Source organism: Hyaena hyaena, unplaced genomic scaffold, assembly GCF_003009895.1.
Source record: "Hyaena hyaena isolate Hyena2069 unplaced genomic scaffold, ASM300989v1 scaffold_146, whole genome shotgun sequence".
Lineage (NCBI taxonomy): Eukaryota > Metazoa > Chordata > Mammalia > Carnivora > Hyaenidae > Hyaena > Hyaena hyaena.
The window spans coordinates 2,943,824-2,955,723 of NW_024080778.1; the positions used below are offsets into that span (position 1 = coordinate 2,943,824).

Below are 11,900 nucleotides of genomic sequence, written 5' to 3' on the forward strand. Positions count from 1 at the left end.
CTAAGAGTGAGGGGCCCAGGAAAATAGTCCTGAAGGAGAAGTGGAAGTACCTGGGATGGATCTGGGCTTTGTGGGACAAGAGAGAGGACAGGGGTCCCAAACTAGAGGCTAAATATTTAAGCAGAGGCAGGGTGAGGGAAGCCAGCACTCAACTCTAAGCAAAGATAATGAAACTGCTTCTTTGGCGGTAATTGACTCCTAAAAAAAAAAAAAAAAAAAAGGCACAACATTATTCTTCAGGAACCTAGCACTCAACTTAATTCCAGAAAGGAACTGGGATTTGTTTTAGGTCAAAGGCTTGAATTTCTTCTTGAGCAGTTCTGTTCTACTCCAGGAGTTTCTCTAAGTTGACCAGTTACACTCCTGTGAAATCCAAATTGGCAACATGGGAAAGGGAGGAAAAATACGACCATATATCTTGAGGGAGTGTCTTTTTATCTTCTCTTCAATGGGGGAGTCAATAATATTAACTCCTTTCTTCTTAACCTGAAGGAACTACAACCGGAGCCAGCTCTTCAATTTTCTGTAAATCCCATGTGTGACAACAGCTTAGGAAGCTTGCCAACATATTCAAAGCCAAACTGCCCAGAAAGCCATATGGAAAATGAAAAATCAATTACCTCATTATGCAGCCCACTTTATGCATTATGCATTTCTGCTATCAGTTGGGCACACTGTGTTTCACACCGACTTGAATTAAAAGTAAATATATTTGCAATAATCTTAAGAAGATGAAGCATGGCCCCAGTATTTAAACTCTTTAAATATTAATCACAATCAAGACCCTTCTGGGTGGCAAGATAGAAAATGATACATATTATCACACACATGCACACATATACTAATATGCTGGAGAGAGGGCTGATATAAGAACTGATTATATCACCTTAAGCAAGATCTTTAACTATCTTGGTCTTATTATCTCTATCTATAAAAAGGACGATAGAAACCAAAATGAGACAAGCTTTGGAAAATGTTGAGGAGCCACACAGAAGATGGGGGCTCTGTTTGACCTAGATAAGTCCAAATCCTGTACTGCTTATTCTGTCTTGCTTTCTGATGTTTCCCTCCCACTCCCACCCTCCTTTCCTTCTTTCTTTTAACAAGCATTTATCAACTCTATTAAGTGCCAGGCATTGCATCATCATCCTCTTCAAAACCCTTCTGTGTGTGAATTCCTGTTTCTTCTACAATAAACCAATGAAGTCTGAGTAAGCCTCCTCTCACTGGGTCACTACCTTGCTCTGATCCCTTGGGACACTCCGTTCTTTCTGCCATGCTGTCCTCCTGCTGCAGGGACTGTACACAAACCATTTCCACTTTCTGGAACTTTTCCTTTGGGCCTGCCCTTCAGCTAGTTAACTGCTAGGCATCCTTCAGATCTCAGCTCAGATATCACTGCTTTGGAAAAACTTTCTCTGACCCTTCATCTGGACGAGGTTCTCTTGCTGTGTGCTTTTACAGCACTGTGCCCCATTGACTTAGAGCACTGAAATCAGTTTATCATATATATTGATCTCTACTCCACCAAACAGCATGCATGATAAGAAAACATTGTCTTCTTCCACCCTTGTGAAGCCGGTGCCTCCCAAGGTGCCTGTTTAGCTTAAGTGCTCAATTTTACTAGCTGGATAAGTGAGTGAGTGAATGAATGAATGAGTGGGCCCACTAACACACCTCACTGTCATCAATTTTTGTCCCTGTTAGTGGTTGTAATGCTAAAAAAAAAAAAAAAAGGCAATCCTCTTTTAAAATTAAAAAAAAAATCATGTACTTCTGTACTACACAAATGGACTCTAAAAATAAAGATAATTCTTTGAAGACAGTTCCTTATTGTGACCTTTTCTTCCACTTGTAATCTATTATTAACCAGAAACCTATGACTGAAAAGCCTGGTAGTTCTGAGACAGCCTCCAGAGACTTATGACTTGCAGGCTGTTCATTAACATGCATATTGTCTAAAGAAAGAAAGAACCCAGAGGCTTACAATATGTGCTTTCAAACATGACTATTTGTGAACAATGGTCAAGACATTTAGTTTACTTCCTACCAGATGAGATTTAAATAAAAAACACACGTACATTCTTGAGAAAATTAGAATGGCTGAAAATTCAGAAGGGATGGAGAGTTAGCTACTAATGAGAAAACCCCCAGGAAATTGATGAGGCTGCTATTCAGTTGCTGCTCTTGTGACTGGAGTTGAGAGTCAGGCTATGTACATTTGGGCCTGCAATGCATATTCCCACATAAATTCCACTGTGTGTGAAGAAAATGAATGAACTGCATGCATTTCTTTAAACTCAGAGTCTGAGTCCAAAGGTTGGAAACATTTGCTGGTTTTCTTTAGCGAAGGAATATTATGTTATAAAAGGCAACATTTATTACAGTCAGTATATTAGCTACTTCTTTTTGGCAAATTATTGTGTTAAATTATTACTTGGTCATTATTTCATAATTTCAATCACCTTATATAACCTTAAGTTAGTTATCCATATCTTATTACAAATATCTAAACCTAACTTCATTTGAAACTATGCACTTAAAAACCTTTAGATTTCCCAAATTATTTTTAAATCTTTAATTACTTATGTATCATCGGTTTTTTCCACTGGGCTTCAAATACAATCAAGAACTTCTCAGTGGTATTAATATTCTTTGGAAGAAAATTGAAAGAATTATAGAAAAGATCAAAAGCAAGCAAAATAGGTTACATGTATTAAATCTTATTTTTGGTGGGGTGTTTCAAATAGTTTTTATTGCTTTTTAATTAGGAAGACCTGCATAAGTAAATTTTGGCTTTGACATTCTTAGGAAACTTATTCCTGCCAAATTTAAAAACAACTCATTAGGGTCATAAAAAGATATTTTACCATAGTTTTAACACAATGGTTGATATTCCAAAAAAACCCACCCAGGACATATTAATTATCTGTATCATAACGGAACATGATAAAGGTATATTTCTATTTTGTGCCTCTAAAACTGCTTTTTAGGTGGTATTTAAATGTCAAGAAATAAAATTATACAACATAAAGTAAAGAGGACAAAGGAATATAAGAAAAATATGGAAGAGAAAAAACTTTCTCCTTTTGCCTTTATTCTATTTTAAACCAAGTTGGTTGAATAGTAATAAACATACATCAATTAGTATTTTTCCAATGAGGCAGAATAGGAGAGATATGTAAAATGTTTATGGATATAGATAAATATAGATACAGGTGTATAGACGTGTATCCATATTTCTGTATCTATCTCTATATCTATTCATATAAATATAGATATAAACATATAAGTCTATATTAACCAGAAACATATATATATATATATATATATATAGAAATTGGCTAACATGACTGCAGAACTGACAAGTCTGAAATCCACAGGCGGAAACTCAGAAATGATAATGTAGCCTTGCAGCCTTTGGGAGAATTTCTTCTCTGGGAAACTCTTGGGTTTTTCTTGTAAGGCCGTTCAACTGATTGGATGAGGCCCACCCACGTTTTTCTGGATAATCTTAAAGTCAGCTGATTATGGATGCTAATCACATCTACGAAACACCTACACAGGACACCTAGATAGACCAGTGCTTGATTAAATAATTAACCATATTAGTCTGCCAAAGTCAACTCACCAACACCAGGTTGCTTTTTAGTCTCCAGTTTTCTTATCTGCTCCTCACTGGCTATTCAATTTATCTTCTTCTTCTTCTTCTATTTATTTTTTTTAAGATTTACTTATTTTTGAGAGAGAGAACACAAGCGGGGAAGGGGCGGGGGGGTGGAACAGAAGATCCAAAGCAGGCTCAGCACTGATGGCAGCAAGATCAACATAGGGCTTTAACCCACAAACTGTGAAATCACGACCTGAGCCGAGGTTAGAGGCTCAACCTAATGTGCCATGCAGATGCCCTTCAATTTGTATTCTTAACTTAAATTTCAAAATAAGGCAATTTTGAAAACTGATACTTATCCTTTTTTCCTTTTAATTGCCCAACCTTTTAGTTATTATGTTGTGTATTTGTACATTCATTCAAGAATAAGAAAGAGAAGAGAGTAAATAAAACTCACTCTATCCGTGTACTTGACAAGTAGGTTGAGTATACAATACCCCCTTGGCAGATTGGTGTTACTTAGGGACTCCTTTTCAGAATAATGTTTAATGGTTTTTAAAATATTTATATTTATTTATTTATTTATTTAATTTTTTGAGAGACAGAGCACGAGCAGGAGCGGGGCAGAGAGAGAAAGAGACACAGAATTCAAAGCAGCTCTAGGCTCTAAGCTGTCAGCACAGAGGCTGATGCAGGGCTCAAACCCACAGACATGAGATCATGACCTGAGCTGAAGTCAGTCACTCAACCAACTGAGTTACCCAGGCGCCCTTCAGAATAATGTTTAAATAAAATAGTAGGGCTAAAAGAAATATCATTGTGATTCATTTATATATTGGATAACAAGATCTAGATCTAGGTTTAATAGCTAACATAATTTTAAAATGGTGATCAGTAGAAATATTATTCTGAGATCTAGAAATAACTGTAATGTGATATGAACATATCTGTGATTTCTATTGTTGAGTCACAGATACTAATATCACTGTGATACATTGGATGCATTCACAATTAAACAGCGTGTAGTTAGAGCTTCGTGAAAATAAAGATGTCATATTTTCCCAACCAATTCAGAGACATCTGGTTAAGAACCAGCCAATTATTTGATGAGGAAAAAAATAACGGTTTGGTCAACTATGACTTGGAACTTATCTATAGATTTAATTTCTCAAACTTCACTGGATGGCAAGAATAATAATAGTACTAGCTAACATGGAACCTATTCAAGTACCAGACATTGTCCTAAATGCTTTGTGTATCTCAAATCACATCATTCTTAGAAAAAATTTCATGAGGTAACATTTTACAGATGTACAGAGAGATGAAGTAACCTGCTCAAAGTCATACAGCTTTTTAGGTGATAGGGCCAGGTCCATTACAGTCTTTTAACTATTGTGCTATATATTGTAGTTTTCCTTTATCCATTGTTTTGGTTTTTATGTTTTCAGTTGCCAGCATTCAACTGCGGTCCAGCAATAAAGGATCCTTCTGTCTATACATAAGAAGGTCAATAGTAGCCTAACAGTATGTCACAATGCCTATGTCATTCACCTCACTTCATCCCATCATCACAAGTGTGAGAACAATACAATTAGATAGTTTGAGAGAGAGAGAGAGAGAGAGCAAGCACATCCACATAACTTTGATTACAGTATGGTTATAACTGTTCTATTTTATTCTTAGTTATTATTGTTAACCTCTTACTGTGCTTAATTTATAGGTTAAACTTTATGGTTATATATGTATGTATAGGAAAAACATAGTATATATAGAGTTAGTTCTGTACTATCGTCTTGGTTTCAGACACTCACAGGTATCTTAGAATAGATCTCCAGTGGATAAAGGGGGACTACGGTAGTTCATAGCTTGTTTCTTTGTATTTGTCTGAATTTTATGGGAAATAATGGAATGTCAGAATTATGTGAGAAACTTCTTTCAATAGAAAAAGTTTTAAAGTATTTTGAATATCCATAAATTTGCATAAGGGGCTTACTCTTATCTAATTTATAAATTGTAATAACTAAATTGTTTATGTCAGAAGCACAAAAATGCTTACAAAGAAAGTCTGTGAACATAGACCAATGGAACAGAATAGAGAACTCAGAATTGGACTCACAAATGGATGGCCAACTAATCTTTGACAAAGCAGGAAAGAGCATCCAATGGAGAAAAGACAGCCTCTTTAACAGACAGTGCTGGGAGAACTGGACAGCAACGTGTAGAAGAATGAAACTAGACCACTTTCTCACACCATACACAAAAATAAACTCAAAATGGATGAAGGACCTGAATGTGAAATAGGAAACCATCAAAATCCTAGAAGAGAAAGCAAGAAACAACCTCTTTGACCTCAGCCACAGCAATTTCTTACTTGACATATCTCCAGTGGCAAGGGAGTCAAGAACAAAAACGAACTATTGGGACCTCAAGATGAAAAGCTTCTGCACGGCAAAGGAAACAATCAACAAAACTAATAGGCAACCGACAGAATACGAAAAGATAGTTGGAGATGACATATCAGATAAAGGGTTAGTATCCAAAATCTATAAGGAACTTAGAAAACTCCACACCCGAAAAACAAATAATCCAGTGAAGAAATGGGCAGAAAGACATAAACAGACACTTCTCCAAAGAAGGCATCCAGATGGCCAACAGACACATGAAATGATGCTCAGCATCCCTCACCATCAGGGAAGTACAAATCAAAACCAGACTCAGATACCACCTGATACCGGTCAGAGTGGCTAAAATGAACAGATCAGGAAACTATAGATGCTGGCAAGGATGTGGAGAAACGAGCACCCTCTTACTCTTTCGGTGGGAATGTAAACTGGTGCAGCCCCTCTGGAAAAGAGTGTGGTGTTTCCTCAAAAAATTAACAATAGAACTCCCCTATGACCTAGTAATAGCACTGCTACGAATTTACCCAAGGGATACAGGAGTGCAGATGCATAGGGACGCATGTACCCCAATGTTCACAGCAGCACTCTCAACAATAGCCAAATCATGGAAAGAGCCTAATTGTCCATCAACTGATGAATGGATCAAGAAAATGTGATTTATCTATACAATGGAATACTACATGGCAATGAGAAAGAATGAAATCTGGCCATTTGTAGCAATGTGGATGGAACTCGAGGGTATTATGCTAAGTGAAATAAGACAGGCAGAGAAAGACAGATACCATGTTTTCACTCCTATGTGGAACAGGAGAAACTTAACAGAGGCCATAGGAGAGGGGAAGAAGAAAAAAATAGGTAAGGAGAGGGAGGGAGGCAAACCATAAGGGACTCTTAAATACAACAAACTGAAAGTTGATGAGGTGTAGGGGAGAGGGGAAAATGGATGACGGGCATGGAGAAGGACATTTGTTGGGATGAGTACTGGGTGTTATATGGAAACCAACTTGATTGTAAACTATATTAAAAATAAATAAATAAAAATAAAATAAAAAAAGAAAGTCTGTGACTGTTAACTATTACCAGACTTTCTTCTCTTCTTTTAGTACAAGCTGTTGGTGGTTGCAAATGTAAGAGTTTGAAATTTCCTTACAGGGTTAAAACATTTTAAAATTTATTGTTATATGGTTGTTTGACCCTGTTGGAAATCTAGAACCACTTTTTTATTAAAATTTTAAGATATTACAAATTTTAATAAGATTAAAATTAAGGAAAACTAACATGCTGTTAAAACATAGCTACTATATTAAATATTAAATATTTTTGAACTCTAAAAATTTAGTAAAAGAGACAACCCACAACATGTACCAACTTTTCAACAAGTTCAAAATACTTTTTTTTCCCTAAATGATTTAATGAGTTTGGGTTTACTGTTTTAGAACACATAGACATTTAGCCAACTTAATTTTCCAGAGAAAGGGGAGGTGAGATGGCATGAGGACTTCTACGCAGTGTGGAGCTAAAATTAACACTCAATATGAACATTCTCTACATCAAAATATTAGTTAAGCTTCTAACAAATAGATGAATTATTTAAATGGAATTAATCTCTTCATATAAAACTGATCAAAAGAGAAAAATTTATGGGGCACCTGGGTGGCTCGGTCAGTTAAGCATCCACCTCTTGATTTTAGTTGAGGTCATGATCTGGTGTTTTATGGGTTCAATCCCTGCATCAGACTCTGCATTGACAGTGCAGAGCCTGCTTGGGATTGATTCTCTCTCTCTCCCTCTCTCTCTCTGGCCCTCCCTTGTTCTCTTTCTCTCAAAATAAATAAACTTAAATTTTTTTTAAAGGGAAAAAATCATATAAAAAGAGAAAAATAATCAAATACTTGGATTCCATAAATATGCATAATTATAATAAAAAATAAACACAATGACTATAGATTAAATCATTTTCCTTACATACAGCAGACCAATGACAATAGAATGAACAAACCAGTAGGGAGGAAGAAAATGGGAAAAACATAAACCTGGCCATTTCATTTTTTAATAATTTAATTAATCATTATTATTATGAGTCATAGGAAAGAGAATTTAAATAGCTATAAGCATTTTTTCTAATTATAAATTATAACTGATGTGAAAGAAAGATTACACATTGTATAACCGTATGAATGTCAATATGAAACACTTTGAAATTTCAGGCAGTGTGTTTTAAGGCTAATTGGCCATTTATTTAATGAGACATGAATCAATATTTATAAAATAAATTTATAATGGATATCTAGACATCTAAGTTCTTCTTTCTGCACAGAACTAGTTTTATCCTTTTGTCTAAGCTTGTGTGCCCTCAGTTCAGTTTTCATGCCAGTGAGCAAATTGTTTCCTAAATTGATGACATGTTGAGCAAACTGGGAAATCACATCTTAAAAAATTACTTGAGCTTCATTGTGTGTGAGCTTAATTTGCTCTTCCTACCCTAGAGTCAAGGGTAGGAAGGGCAAACTGATTTCGCAAGGAGCAAAAGAAATAGTTGAATGAATAAATGAGTAAGTTTAGAGAAAGAAGAGTGAACTTCTGCCAACTATAACTTTTTGCATAACTTCAATTTTGCAACCTGCTGCTGCCATGACTTTGCTCATATTCTTAATTTTTACCTTATTTTTTATTAAGCACATTCCATATTAAATTTTAAAAAATCCCATTAAAATGTGGCCATTCTGTTCTAGGAATGAATTTACTTATGGGAACTTTTTATAAGTTGTGGTCTAGGTCCCACTTAATCTCCGCATCGTCTTAAGAAACAGTTGAAAAATTAGGCATAAAGAATCAAGCAGACTTCCCAGATAAATGAAGAGATTTACATGAAAAGGAAAGGAGTAATTTCCTTGCACTGAGTACTGCAAACCAGTCATTTTTTAATAGCATGAAGACCAGTTTTCTAGAGTCCCAAAGAAAGAAGAATGAGATCAATCAAGAACATAAACTTATGTGAGGCAATCAGGCACTCATAAAAGCAGCTTAATGTAATGAATTTTTGTGATGTGGAGACTTGGGATATTTCATTCTTAATCTACCAGGAAAGCCCTTTTATATGTTTGGAATATTTTCCCACAAAGGCAAATAAAATCTTTTTTTTAAGATGCTTTGCAATTGGAAAAAGTCAAATACAGTAATTGGGATATATTTTTGGCTTTCCAAAATAATGTCTGTTTGATATGATCAACTCTTAAGAAGGGAAATGTAAACATATGTCTGTATTTAATGCCACTTTTTTCATTTCTTAAATTCTTAATAATAAACTTTCTGTTCATTTTGTTTTATATTCAGAATGGAGGGAACATGAGAAAAAAATGAATCTATTAGGCAGGAGGGCAATTGGTTGAACTGGATGCAAAAATTAGAAGCAGCTGTGCTCAAGTGCATAATTTTCCCTCTTTGGTTAATTAAAGTTTTACCAAACTATAACCTTTAAAAAGGATGCTAGGCCACTTGTTGGGGTGAGCACTGGGTGTTATACGGAAACCAACTTGACAATAAAATGTTATTTTTCAAAACATGATGCTAGGCGTGCATCCATGAATGCAGGCTTCCTTCATAGGGCATACATATACTCAATATAGTAGAACTTTTACTTTTTTAGTTTATATGTGTGGTTTGGGGGGAGTTATAAATGAGAGACTAAGAGTCATAATATCATACTTATTTCTTCAATACAGGTTCAAATCTTATAAATTATAGGTAATAGGTAATCCAGGTATATTCTCATCGATCTTAAGTTTGCATCTATTTTTTGATCCTTTAAAAAAGGATTGTGATTACTATACATACTTGAACTTGGGATAATTATATTTTATTAATTAAGCTCCCAAAAAAGATAAAAATAAACCAATCATGCCAAGGACCCTGTGATATAATCTATATATAATTTATATATTTAATAAACCTTTGAATGTACATTGTCATGTTAAGAGTCATTTCTATCCTAGATCATAGAAAGTGCAAAAACGTTTTGCAATGCAGACAATTGTGAATGAATTCTCAGTTCTTTTCCTTCGCTAGAAGTGGTCAGCCACATTTTTTGAAGAGTTCTTGCTCCTTTTAAAAATGCAAGCAGAGTATCTCTTAACAAATTTGGACTATATTCTCTTACTTTTTAAATTAAATTATCTTCAGAATTCCTGTATTCAATAATTATTCACTGATTCTCTTCTATGCACCAGAAATTGTATCACGAATTTGCTTATAGAGATGAGCCAAATGCCTTACTTGCCCTTAGGGAAACTTCTAGACAACCACAAGAGAGTGTGATAAACATGGCAATAAAGGGAACTGAGTGCAGCAGGGAATAGGGAGAGAGCTCTGTTTCTGGGGATGAGGTACAGGAGGACTTCACAGAGGGCTATTATCCACCCACCTTTTCACTGGGCTATGTGGTAACTTCAGTGTAGGGTTTCTCTCTTTATCAGCATTCTGTAGTTAATAGCAGTGGTTTACCACCAAGAGATAGTTTACATTTTCTCTCTTTGTATTTCTGATTATGACAAAAATAGAATCATTTGGGATATTTAGATTTAGCTGCATTTTCACCAAGTTTTCCATGGTATATCAGAAAATTGTTGTCCTTTACTGGAAAAAAGGAATAGTTTACATCCCCCTTGGTATTGTCAGGTGTGAAAAGAATTTGTGGTGAATTCATGGGTGATGTGTTCTATGTATTGGGTGTGATTCCACAGAAGGGAACACAATTGTCCAATAGACACACTTTGGTGTGTTGGTTCCTTTGTCTACCCTACAAAACCTCCCCAAATGTCATGCTCGAGCCTCATAAGTGGAGCCGGTGATGAGCCTGTTTTTAAAATGTATTCACCTTACATTTACCTTCAGAAGGTTTTAGCTGTACAAACACTTTACCTTTCAGATTTTGGAAGGATAGGAGAAAGATATGGGCACAGAAGAGGGGCAAAAAAGCCACTCAGCCTTTAGTCCTTGAGAGGGCATAAGTATAACATTAAAAGAAAAAATAAAAACCATTACATTTCCAGTAAGTTATTATTTTCAAAGATAGTTAACATTAAAATCTATGTCTTGTTCACTATTCCTGATTTATGAATAAAAAAATTTTCCATTGAGAAGACTTGCGAAGTTGCCTCACTGTGCAATTTCCCAAGACTCTCCACTTGAAGCAAAGCAATGTTATTAATTATGAAGTTATGAGGTTATATTCCACAATGGGGATACCCCTCCACATTGTCCAGAAATGTTTCCATTCCAGTCTCTACAGACGTGGCCTTTTATGTAGCATTGATGGTGGTTTCTGTATAGCATGAACTGCCAAAGACCTGCTTTACTCTGTTACATAAAAATGGGCATTTCCCAAATTTGATTTAGGCTGTCATGTGAAATAATGGAGTGGTATATTAGAGAATGTACTGTCTTGAGTACATGGAATTATGGAATTCAGGTCTTATCCCTTTCTTATTTTCCTATGATAAAAATAAACTTGTAGGTAGTCTGAATGGAAATTATAAGAAAGTGATGATAATATTATGTCAAACAAAATGAACCAGCCAACAAAACAACAACACAAAACCTCAAAATTCATCTGCACATTCCAGCACTTTTAGATAATAGCTTACTTCCTCAATCTTTCCTCTGTGAAATTTTAACTGGCATGGTCGTGACTCTGGCTACCTATGGGAGAGGAGACAACTTTTTCATTAGAGGTGGTTTTTTTTCCATTTTAGGGTTTTTATGTAACTTTCTGAGACTACTAACACGTTTACAGCATTTGCAGTGTACTTTAAATAACAAATTATCTCATTTGACCACTCGATGATGTAGTAAACAGAATAATAGTTACTATTATTATTATACTCACTGTG

The 11,900-nt window shown here is 35.2% G+C and overlaps 1 protein-coding gene across 1 annotated transcript in view; it reads left to right on the forward strand.

Annotated features, from left to right (window-relative positions):
• Positions 1–11,900, forward strand: part of DKK2 (dickkopf WNT signaling pathway inhibitor 2) — a 103,139-nt gene that overhangs the window by 62,766 nt on the left and 28,473 nt on the right. The gene's annotated exons all lie outside the window — the stretch shown is intronic.